A 13246-nucleotide genomic window follows, 5' to 3' on the forward strand; every position below is an offset into this window, starting at 1 on the left:
GTTGTCACTGTTGTCCAAACCTTACTGGCTCACTAGCAGTATCTCACCAGAAACACATTAGTAAAAGGTGATTTGTAGCAGTCGCTTACGCATGGACTCAAAGTAAGATATCTCAGGGTTGTCGTGGTTAAACGGAAATTACCCTTTTCTCACAGATGTATTATGTCTCATACAAACAAAGGCAATAACACAGATGCAGTGAAGTTATAATAGTTTTTATTTAACATAACTGCCATTTGCGATAAGTTGCATGAACTTCAATGATTAGGATAATGAATATACCAAGCAACAGTATTGTGAAGAAGAGAGTCATGGTTATAAAGACCCCCACCATTTTTGCAATATATGAAAGAAACAGATATATATATATATATATATATATATACATATGTACGAGATGGAATATGCCCTAATACCCTAATGAGAATACTCCTAACCTCCTACCTAAAGGAGAGCTGGATTTACTAAACCTAATCTGCCAAAGCAAGGTCCATGAGAGGAGCCCCCAACCCTCGTTACCTTGGAATGAGGTCTCTATCTCAGACTCCGTAGGGACACGAAGACTGGGTCAGCGTCAAGACGACTGCAGCATCGGTATCAGCGATAGAGGCGATGCCCTCTGGTCGGAATCCCTCTGATTATCTGTCTAAAGTGTCATGCATTTATACAGATCTACAAGGTCCCCTGACGTAGGTGTAATTCAAAACAATAGATAACAGGCATGCTTGGGACGGCAATTAATATCAACAATCCCTCGAAAGTATAGAGAGGGAAAATCCCTAAGTGTGAACATCTACTGTTTGTTTGTCTTTCGTGCTTGATCTTGACTCCTTGGCGCAGTGACACTGATAATAAAACTCATAACAAGTGGCCTAACTATAAACAAGGCCGCCATTTTAAAGGAAATAAATAGTTAAATGAACTAAGACAGAGCAAGCTAAGTAGGTTAAAAGTCACTAGGTGACGGGGGCACGAGTTTACAAGCCTACGGCTAAGCTAACTCCTGTTATCCCGTTAAAACAAACTAGGATTCACTACAACATGCTGTGTTAAAATATGCCTTTTCTCTGTATGATCACTATGATTACATAGTTCCTTATTGGAGTTTCCCTGTCTCAGTGCCTTGATAATTAAAATACTAATTTGTTATATATTGGTTGAATGTTGAACATGTATTATTTTACCTGCCTTAATTGCAACAAACAATTTATTTTTTGCCAAATCATTATATGCTATCTTAGTGAATCATTATTGTTGTTATATTGAAATGCACAAAGTTTCTGTTTGTGTAAAGGTGAGGCTCCTGTTCTTTATCCTATGCCTTCTTCAGTAGACATCATGAAAAGCCACAAGGGGCCTCTGGGAGCGAATGTGTCCACATGTATAACTAGACTACACTAGTGTCATATCATATATTAGGAAGTCAATGTATGAGTGTTAAGATTAATTTGCACGTTTAAATTGAGACCAGTCTCACTCAAAGACTCTACAGGCAATATCATTGTCAGCGTCATATTAAGTGCAAAATGGGAGTGGTGCCAGGAACACAACAGTCCTTGTCAGTATGATTTTAGGGAATGGCTGGGTACAATTGAGCTATGCTTTAATAATCATCTGCTAATAGTTAAATATACAAATGTTAACTGCTACCCATTGTAGCTAGCCTTCATGAACCTATCTTCTACTTTCAATAAGGTAAATCATATAAAGCGTTGGTTGCTTTTGCATGAATAGGACTAGGCGCAACTCTGGTGTATGTCTTATCAGTTTTCACCAATATTTATCCACTACAGTTAGATATGGCCCTAAAGGGGAGATTTCTGAAAACTTCAATCTGCAGTGAGGGGTGAGACAAGGCTGTGTCCTCACACCCATTTTATTTATTCTGTATATTAATAAACTTAGGGCCTCATTACGAGGCTGGCGGGCCGAATGTCGGCCCACCAGCCCAGTGGAGAGGAGACCGCCGCAGAGCTGGCAGTCTGCCCCCATGCCGAATAAATGGTTTCCACTGGGCTGACCGGTGGAAACCTCTGAAATCAGTGATTTCTGCTTGTCAGCCCAGCAGAAAATGTGCAGCGGCATTGGTCTCAGTTCCTCATTGAGTCGAGGCCTAGTTAGTGTTTTTTCATAATACATGACCGATCGGGATTTAACCACCAAGTTCCCAAACTCTCACACTATGCCTTGAGGTGCCACATGCATTACAATTGTGTTCTCCTAGTACAGTTAACAATAAACTTGAAAGACCATCTGCTTTTTCCCATTTGGGTGTGTCGTTTGGCTATTAACATCAGAAACCACCATTTAAAGTTTACCCAAGCCATTGGTGCTATTGTTAATGTATCACAATTTTTTGTTCGGAAACTGATTATACACCTTTTGGACATTCACAAAATCAAATGTGTACCCATGGCAACATAAAGCCAGTATATGGGGCGATGCAGATTACTCTGCTCTGCAGGTGGAAGAAAATCGATTCTGGAGGTGCCTCCTATCTCTCACTCTTTCCACATTGCATTTTATCTGCCATATGAATTAAGGCTATTGAATATATAAGATCTTGTTAAGCGTAATCTTTTATTGCTGAGGCTTTCTATCTGGAACAATCCTTATTTATGTAGTTCTAAATCATGCCATAATCGAGGATTGTTTACTGTCACAACCACATGTTTTTTAAAATATTATTAATGCTTTTCTTTTTTTAATATATCTGTATTTTATTCTCTTCTTTTAAGATTGTCTCTGACTTTTGAATAAAGTTTTTTTTTTTATTTATTGTCCATGGAATATCCCTCAGTAGAAAGTTATTTTTCATTGTAGGGACTATTGTATTTTAATCATATGTTTTGTTTAAGGAATGATTGCTGTTTGGAATTCATAACCAAAATTATACATGGCAATGGAACTGTACTCAGTAAAATCTAACAAAGTTAGAAGATAGGTGCATTAAAAAGCGTGTAAGGATTTCAAAGCTGAAACACCATAGAAACATGGGAGCAAGCACTACAGACAATAAGTTACAAAAATCACGAAGCTTTGGTGATGTTGGACTTTCTGGTACTAAATGATAATATTACTGTTGGGACAGAAAAGTCCCTCGCATGATGACGGATGTGTACTCCTGCCACGAATGTCCCAGCTGCAACGTAATCTGGATCTCTGTTGCTGAATTTTTCAGATGTGGGTGTACACAGATCATGAGTGTGTGTGCCATAGGTCTGCCTCAAAGATTGTGATCCTCTTGGACCAGGGAGGGAACCCAAACTACTACACTCATGGAGGTGAAAGGATACTGCCTTTAAAAGAATAGTGTGCAGTGATTAGTCGGAATGAACAAGCCTTTTTAACTGTGTCACTGGAGTGAGGCCTACAGGCTCACTCATGTAAAGTTTTGAAGCTTTGTGCTTAACTCACTTTTGGCCTACATCAAGTTGGTATGCCGTGCTGTGTAGGAAGCATATAGGTGCATGTATTTGCTGGGTATATGTGTGCCTGCGAGTGGTGCAATAGATGGAAGGCTTTGGTTTCCATTTTGGGAGTTCCATTTTGAGAGACTGGAGGAGCATGTGGAGGTAGAGAGATACCCCTAGACAGATTTATGTTTTGCTACATTCCTGACAGCTGGTTGGGACACACACTGGAGGAAGAAAGGGCTGGCTCTTCAGTAGGCTTCAAAGGGTGCTCTTTGATTCTGGAAGAGATCACTGGGAAGAGTCCTGCATACATCTTAGAGCAGAGATGGGGCTCATAAGAGAATCATAAAGAGTAGGGCTGGGGCCCTTTCATAACCCAACGTAGCACATATCACTGTGGCTGACATCCCGGTGTATCCATCTAGTCACTCTCATGGCCTGTGTTGTGGGGCTACCAGATTTGGAGTCGCTACTGCTGCCACAGACTCCTTTCTGGAGGAAGGGTAGGACAGAGAAATGGGCACTGCAGAAGGAAGCAGACTCTAAACACAAACTTCAAAAACTCAAACATTAAATCACATTTTTGTGTATGGAAATAGACTATAAGAAGGGGAGCTTGAGACCTCCAAAGATTGTCAACTGCCAAGCAACCAGTCAGGCTGTACAGTGAGGAAGAGAAACTCTGCAAGACTTTTACCCGTGAACAAGACTTGGGCTAAAATCTGCCAGCCTCCCAGCTGGGTAAGGGGACATCACCCAGGGAAATCCAAAACTACTTGCCCTGGATCCTATAGAACCAGTACCTCTCTGTTGCCAAGAACAGTGTGCCCTGTGAGGAAGAGGAGAGATGCATGGAGGGAGCAAGGTCTGTTTCACCATCAATGCCATGAAAGACCGCCATGAAGACTGCATTGCTGGCCGTACGCAGAGAGTGATGTAAAGTAATTGATTCCGTATGCCAGAGGTGGCCCACTGTGAAGAGTGAATTACTGTTGCTCTGATCAGCCCACGAGTGAGGTGAAGTTGGTGAGCTTGTATGCCAGAGGGGGCGCCATGAAGGGTGCATTGCTGTCATACCAATCTGGACATAGCCCTGGTGTGTAGTAACGTTGGTGACCCCATATGCCACAGTGGGCTTCCATGAACAGTGTGTTACTACCATACCAATCGGCTCATAATACATGTGCAGATTGGAGTCAGTGACACCATATGCCAAAGGCAGGGCATCATGAAGAGCAAGGATTCTCACCTTGTTTTAAGAGGGAAGCATTCCGTAGTGAGCTGTGAGGGCTCGAGCCCCGACAGAAGCATTGAAACTCAAATGAGCATCCCCTTACTTGTGAGAGGGATTAGAGGAACTTACTGCATCATCGGTTGGAGCGATACCAGCAGCTGCCCCTGCAAAGCTGAGTGTGCTAGTCACTGCTGGCAGACGCTGCATACCTCTGTGATGTCAGCGTGGAATGCTTCCAGGGACTGTGGTACAGTAAACTGGCAGGCGTGGGTAGCACTGATCACAGTGCCGGAGGGCTCAGGAGATTTGTTATACCTCCAAGAACTGCAAGCGCTGGAACACTCTGACTTTGAAAGAGTAAGAGTGGAACTCCTAAAACTTGGACCTCTAGTGGGGCATAACCTCAATGTCAACTATCATGAATGGAGAATAACAACTGCCCATAGAGAGGGGGAAGTGGGATTCAGGGACCTGCTTAGCTAACACTAGTGTTCTGACCTCAGGAGAACTGTGTGTATTATTTGTGTATGCCGTATTATACTTTGTGTTGGTATATAAATACTCCCTTTTTTCAAATAACAAGTATTTCACTGAACAATCATTTATTGCTCCTACTAAATCTATTTTGAGTTGTGAGCCTGTATTCACCCCCAGTACCTCCAATCGCTTCTACTGAGAGTCAAGTGATGAAGGGATACTTTGCCCTGTTGCTCAGGCCCATAGTAGGACAGGCCCAGGGACATGTGGAGTAAAAGGCTTCAACCCCCACGGTTCAGCCCAGAAGCTACTGCTTACTCCATGTCCTTCTTAAAGAGGTTCTGACAAATGCAAAATACAGAAAGAGATAAGCAGAGAGTAAATGAAAATATTAATTTTGTGATGATGACAGGAATAGAAAAGGAATCAGTTGCTTGTGACTAAGTACTCACTGTCATCTAGTCCGATGCTGTCATTGAGGTACAGGAAATGTAATCAGTGATGAGAAAGATGTGGAAAAAATCTGATTGAAGCAGGCAATATCTGGCTTGTAATAAGATCATATTAAAAAGGCAAGCATTTGCAACGCAATGGGTCTCATGTTTGCTCGAGTTTGAGCTATTAGCGTTATATACTCCTAACCGGACTTTTCTTGCCAGATAAACTGAAAATGAAAAGTAATACAATTTCACATAAGGGAGCCGATTTAAAGTGCCATGCCATGAGCATGAAGGTGACTAATCAAAACAAAAAGACCGGTCCGGTTTCGCCTTTGCATAGTAATAAAAGATAAAAGCGAGCATTTGTGCTGTGTAAAACCTTGAATTCGCGAAGGAGCACTAAGATAAACAATAGAATTAAACTGGTAGTCATGAAAGGTGCTCGATTAGTGCCCAGCAAGATCGCGCTGCCTACGAAATAAAGAGAAAAAGTAGTCCAGAAACCATACGGAAAACATGGAGCATCATATGTTTTCTGTAGTTGGCCGGTGCTCTCGAGGAGGGCTAAACACCGGAAAAGGAATGATGTATGAATGTCTTTCACTAATAAAATCAAGCAAATTTTAAAAGGCAAGCCCATGAACCAACAAAAGTGATGGGCGTGACATGGACGTGGTGAAAAGCCCACAGAGAGATTACAATAAGGACAGAGCGCTTGCGTGCTCGACCCTAAAAAAGGAGCAACATCCCCAGAGCTTTTAAAACCAGTCCTTGGTCTTTCTTGCCTCATAGTGGAGCGACCAGGGAACAAGGGGAGGGAGGATGCAAGTGGACTCTGCCACCAATATTTGTTTACATGAGGGAGGAGGAACTGTGTCCCATTCTTCAGGAGCCAAGCAGTGGAGACATCTTGTGCTCCAACACATGGACATAGTTTAGGGGTGGCCAGTGAGCTGCGACCCCTTTCTTGCCCTTTGCGACCCCTGGCCTCAGAGGTGGCAAATTCAGTGCAAGGAACACAATGGCAGTTCGTCCTTATGGACATCAGTTGGGACTGCACTCTCCCTGTTTTCTGTCAATTTTTATTACACCAATAGTGAATAAAAAAACATTATTCACTATTAGTGTAATAAAAATGGTGTATAATTAGCTGGAATATGTCCTTCTATGGCAGCTTGAAGTAAGTAAAAAATGCTTTTGGATATATATTGTGTGCGAGCTCGTGGGAGAGAGTGTGTGTGTTTAAATGTAAAATTGTATGCATGTGTAAGTGTGTGTGTGTGAGTGAAAGTGGAGGTCAAACAGTGCGTGATGTCACTTCCGCTACCCCTGGCATTTTGGGGAATTGACGTCCATGCTCCAGTACCTGGGGCGCTAGCATGTATGATTGTTGTGAAGTATCAGTTACTCTACTAATGTGGCTCCACAGTCTGCTCCTTAACACCATCCAAAAAGTGCTCACTATTTTATGTTTGATCTATTTGATTAAAAATGGGGGAAAAACTACTTTGGGAACCCAGAAATTGGGGTGTGGGGAAGGGGCTTCAGCAGAATCGTTGGGGGGGAGGGGGTCATGAGGAGCTGGTCAGTGGAAGTCATCATAAACATTATTTTTTCATAAACTATACCCCAAAGAAATATGCAACATGGAAAAAATGGTAGTAAAGGGAATCTGTTTTATTTATCTGGATACAAATAAATGGCAATTTGAGACAGCATACCGGATTAATGCACCATTCCCAAAATTTCTGTTGCAGGGTATAATACTGGTCGGATAGCTCAGCGTGTTAATGCACTTCTTAGATCTATGTGTAATATCCGGCCATAATAAGTGTGCATCCTCAAATAGCTCTGAAGGCTGACATTTCTGTTGCAGAGAATTACATGTAACCATTAAGACACAGATTTCCATTTTACGTAAGAAGGCTAAAATCGTTACTGCTTTTATTTAAAGTATCTTTATTTAGTATGCATGTCACGGGTTATAATTCGGTCAAACAGAGCAATAATCTACATTACAGTTACATTTGAATTCTGGAGGTTTTAAATCAACACTGTGTTACTTAAAGTCATTAAAACGCGTCCAGTTGGGCAATAATAAATACGTGTTCCAGGTGTTGATGTACGTGCGATTGAGTGCAACTCCACACAAAGATGCGGGTAGCTAACATTTCTTGTACAAAGCACACATTCTTACATCTAGAAATGGCTTGAGTCAAAAACAATTTTAAATATCACTTTATGTAATGGAAAGTTGCGAAGGGACACTCGAGGGTACCTTTGAAAGAGTCAGGGAACCTAGCTCCTCTGCTTTATTTGACCTTCATCCGTTCCCAGCAGCGAACACGGCGGTGTGGAATTAGTTTATATCCACAAAATAAACCATTTTAACTGACCTCGCTCTACGGAAAACTACAGAAACAAGCCCCGTCACCCCCCCACTCTCCCTCCCCACACACTCCCAATCCACACCTCCCGCCCTGCCCCAGCGCCCTGTACTTCAGAGCTGGGAAGGTACCTGAAAGTGTGTGACCCTGCCAGCGTCTGGACACGCGAGGAAGGTTCACTTGGTGCTCCCGGTACCGGCTGCATAATGGCTGAGCTAAGAAGTATTGGGCAATTCCCCACGCTACTCCAGCAATGCCGATAGCAGCCAGTAGAGGGGAGGTGACTTCTGGAGTTCCTGTATGTCCACAGGAGGAACTTCTGCCAGTTCTTTAATGGCGCTATTCATCCGTAAATAGGGGAGACTATCTCTCCAAGGAGAAGAAGGCGTACTTTTCTACTTTGACCTGCCTTATAAAAAAAACACCAGCCAGAAAGAAATGCATTACAGTGCCATGGTGAAGAGAAGAACGCAACTTTCGAGAATATGAAAAACTTGATGCCAATTTAGTGCGTGGTGGATGGGTCACCCCGTCACAATCATACATTTAGCGATCGAAGCGCATTAAAAAAAGAATGTGGAACTATGATGCTGTCTGCAGTTGGGTGGGCAGAGTGAGAGCGTTTGGGGCAGGGTCAAAGGCGTGGCTACAAACACATTATATTCTGTAACTTTTTTCGATCTTCGGGTAACTGCATATAAAAACAAGCATTTGCAATGCAACGGGTCTCGCATTTGCTCGAGTTAGAGGTATTAGCGTTGTAAACTCCTAACCAGACTTTTCTTGCCACACAAATTACAAGGAAAAAAACACAGCGTGATCACGCTATGTAAAATGCAGCACGATCACGCTGGAATTGAAATCGGAAAAACCGAGCGCGATTGAGCTATATAAGCCCCAGCGCGATCGCGCTGAGTGGAAAATAAAAAGATAAAGTCGTCTGGAAACCATGCTGAAAACATTAAGCCTCAGTAGTTTACCAGTGGTGTGTAGGTGGGCTAAACACTGGAAAAGGCATGATGTATGCATACCTTTCACAAATGAAAGCAAGCGGATTTTAAAAGACAAGCCCACGAACCAATGAAAGCGGCTGCCGTGACATGGGCGTGGTTAGAAGCCCAAAGAGAGATTACAGGATGGGACAGAGCACTTTGCACTCGCCTATAATAATCAGTGGGAAATACAGTCTCCTACATCATGAAATCTCTATTAGTTAATGCACTGTAGAGGTCTGTGTGTGTAACCACACAGCCACAAAATTGAACTTGGTTAGTGCAGTGGAGAATAGTGAGTTGTGTACAGAAAGCGCTGTAAATATGTAAGTCATTATTTAAACATGCTTTATACACAGTATAAGATAGGCTTCTACAAAATGCCCCAATTTTTTTTTAAAACTGCTTCCAAAATATGGACTGTACATAGTGCATTTTTTTTATAACTGCCTTTAAAAGCACACACTTCGCAGATCAGCTGGTAACTCCCTTGCAATTTCACTCAGAAAGAGTAAGGGCCTCATTACGACTTCAGTGGTCCTGAAGACACTGCAGGCAAAAGACCGGCAGTAGTGGAGGTCTTTTGCCCACCATTTTAGGAGTGTTCCGCTGGACCAGCGGGCGAAAACAGTGTTTTTGCCTGCTGGCCCAGCAGAACACTCACCACAACATTGATGCCAGCTTGTAATTGAGCCGGTGGAAATGTTGTGGTGCGTCATGTGCGTCAGCACCCGTTGCGCAATTCACTGCCCGTAACTCGGGCACTGAAATGTGCGATGGGGCAGTGCAGGGGCCCTCAGGGGCCCCTGAAATCTCCATCCTGCCAGCCTTTCCATGGCGGTGTTAACTGCCATGGAAAGGCTGACGGATGGAGCTTGTAATCCCAAGGGCAGCGCTGCTTGCATCGCTGCTCTGGTGGATTACAACCGCTGGGACCACCAGGCTGCAGGCTGGTAGCAGCCCGGCAGTGTCGGTGGTTGGACCGTGGTGGCTCAAGCCACGGTCATAATGGGGCGGTCGGACCACCCTGTCTGTAGTGGCCTGACTGCCATCGCGCAGCTGGTGGTCCAACCTCTAGTCTTGTAATGAGGCCCTAAATCTTTCTCATCAGGAAGCCTCAAGTGATTCAAAAAAGACAATGCTGGCTTTTAAGCACCTTTTACATTTTCAGATTGACCATTTGTGCACATTTGCATTTCTTTCCAGCAGGCACTGTGGCAAGGCAGCTTATTTCTTGTTTGGCTATTTGACTCTCCTTCGGTTTAATGGCACAGGAGGCTCCCTCCATTCTACTTCAGCCTAGGTATTTCTAATGTCGCAAGTCACTGTCCCAGGATGGATGTCTTTTCACAAAAATTAAGGGAACTGTTTTTCTTAAGAAAAAAGAAAGCATTGGCACGTCTTGCCCGTTAGACTCCACCCACTTCGACCACTGCATCCGCCATATTACAAGTAACACAGAATATAATGTACTTGTAATTTGGAGGATGGGATATCCGCTACGTTCGCTTTTATGACAGAGTAACTGGTCTGTCAAACTCCAAATTAAGACTTTGGGCTTTACATACTGCTCTTGTCCTTAGCACATTTTATAATTTCGATTACTTAGGGGCCATAAGGAAAACAATACATGAGATGTATAAAGGTACCCCTGTCTAAATGACAAAACAGAACATTCACCACAGCTGAACAAACAGAGCATTTGACTTGAATGGGCTGTGACTAAGAACCACTCCTGTTAAAGTCAGGAGTATACTATGGCTGTGACATCATTTCCCATGACATGACTTCCCGTATTGGCCTACTATTTTACATTTGCTTTTTAATGCATGTCCCCACTTATTTCCTTCAGAGTCGTGTGATGTTGATATCTCGGAACAGGAGACCAACGAGCCCTGCCCTACTAAGGGTACCATGTATGCAAAGATGTACCCAAATTATATACACTGATCCAGGTAATAGCAATCTATAAAATATGCAAAAATTGGGACGCGTTTGCGAGAAGCATCCCGAAGTTAAGGTTGAAAGTGGAGCAGGTTAGGAGTCTGACAGCTTTTAAAAGAAGACGTTTGACGGAACGCCATCATCGTAGGATCACAAAATCTTTAGATGTATTAGTCTGTAATTCTAATCTGTAAATGTGGTTAAGGTTCCGTTCTGGATAACTTTGCATTTTAAATAAAGGATTTGTTTTGCAAAGTGGCATACCCAGCCATGACTTTTTCCGTTCTCGCCACACTTCTATCTTCAAGTAAATGCAATTCACATTACAAAACGTTGCACCGAGATAAACCAAAACCCTTCCTTGAAATCACCGTTAATTTGGTAGCATATTCTTAGACTTGCAAGGGACAGCATAGACCAACATGCTGATGTGTTACTTACGCTGGCTGATGTTGCCGCTAAAAAAACGATTAGCATGGCCGGTAGCGTCCTCCTAAGGTTCTCCATGTCTTCATGTGTGTAGAATGACAGCAAGGGCCTTTTTGTGGCGCCATACATTGTAGGGTCAGAGTCTATGTTAGCACAGCGCTATCCATTAACTTGTCCCATATTCAGATTTCCAAACCATTCTCGTAGGTTCTGCCCTGCACAGTTTCGCAATACATATATGTGACCGGAATGGGTTCTATCAACCCACCATCAAAACAATCCTACTACAGGGAGTCAAGGAGAGTAAACAGCACGCAGCAGATATTTTTAACCTCTTCGCTGCCAGGCCTTTTCTACCTCAGGTGCTAGGCCTCTTTTTGGCTATTTGGGGCAGTTCGAACATAGGCCCTCATAACTTTTTGTCCACATAAGCTACCCACACCAAATGTACGTCCTTTTTTCCCAACATCCCAGAGATTCTAGAGGTATCCAGAGTTTGTGGGTTACCCTGGAGGAGACCAAAATATTAGCCAAAATACAGTGAACTTTGTGCTTTTTTTTAAAAAAAGAGGAAAAAGGTGATGCAGAAGAAAGCTTGTGTTTTTTTCCCTATAAACGGCATCAACAAATAGTTTATGGTGCTAAAATCACCATCTTCCCAGCTTTCAAGAATAGGCAGACTTGAATCAGAAAACCAAATTTTTCAACACAATTTTGGCATTTTATTGGGACATACCCCATTTTTACTATTTTGAGTGCTTTTAGCCTCCTTTCAGTTAGTGACAGAAATGGGTGTGAACCCATACAGCTAAACATTTATGGAAAGTAGCAAAAATTCTGAATTCAGCAAGGAGCCATTTGTGTAGATTCTTCAAGGTTTTCCTACAGAAAGTAACAACTAAAATAAAAAAATATTAAAATTGAGATGAAAAAAGAGTAATTTCTGTCCATGTTTTCTTCTATAACTTTTTCCAGCTATGGCAGATGTTTGAAAGCAATATACCATTATGTCTGCTGGACTCTTCTGGTTACGGAGATATATAGGGCTTGTAGGTTTAGCAAGAACTCTAGGTCCCCAGTGCCAATAAAGGAGCTGCACCTTGCAATGGGTTTTCATTGTATACTGGTTCTACAGCAATTAATTTGGTGAAATATAAAAAGCGAAAAATAGGTATCAAGGAAACCTCAATAGTTCCAAAATGGGCACAAGATAAGGTGTTGAGAAGCAGTGGTTATTTGTACAACTCTGAATTCCCGGGCCCCCATATTAGCATGTGAATTACAGGGCATTTCTCAAATAGAGGTCTTTTTCACACTGTCTTACATTTGGAAGGCAAAAATGTAGAAAAAGTCAAGGGGCAATAACACTTGTTCTTCTATTCTGTACCTCCAAGTCTCCCGATAAAAATGGTATCTCACTTGTGTGGTTAGGCCTAATGCCCGCAACGGGAAATGCCCCAAAACGCAACATGGACACATCACATTTTTACATTAAAACAACATTTTTTTTTTGAAAGTGCCTAGCTGTGGATTTTGGCCTCTAGCTCAGCCAGCACTTAGGGAAACTTACCAAGCCTGTGAATTTTTTAAAACTAGACACATAGGGGAATTCAGGATGGTGTAACCTGTGGCACTCTCACTAGGTTCTGTTACCCAGAATCCTTTGCAAACCTCAAAATTTGTAAAATAAAACATGTTTTCCTCATATTTTGGTGATAGAAAGTTCTGGAATCTGAGAGGAGCCGCAAATTTCCTTCCACCCAGCATTCCCCCAGCTCTTCCGATAAAAATGGTACCTCACTTGTATGGGTAGGCCTAGTGCCCACGACAGGAAATGCGCCAAAACACAACATGGACACATCACATTTTTCTTATGAAAACTGACCTGTTTTGCCTAGCTGTGGATTTTGGCCTCTAGCTCATCTGG

At 42.6% G+C, this 13246-nt stretch overlaps 1 long non-coding RNA gene across 1 annotated transcript in view; it reads right to left on the reverse strand.

The window, feature by feature from the left end:
- LOC138302038 (uncharacterized) overlaps positions 1–11398 on the reverse strand; it is a 56323-nt gene extending 44925 nt beyond the window's left edge. Inside the window, exon 1 of the long non-coding RNA XR_011205235.1 lies at positions 11332–11398. This is a non-coding gene — a long non-coding RNA (uncharacterized lncRNA). The remainder of the gene's footprint in view (positions 1–11331) is intronic.
- Between the last annotated feature and the right edge of the window lie 1848 nt (positions 11399–13246).

This window comes from Pleurodeles waltl, chromosome 6 (assembly GCF_031143425.1).
Source record: "Pleurodeles waltl isolate 20211129_DDA chromosome 6, aPleWal1.hap1.20221129, whole genome shotgun sequence".
NCBI lineage: Eukaryota > Metazoa > Chordata > Amphibia > Caudata > Salamandridae > Pleurodeles > Pleurodeles waltl.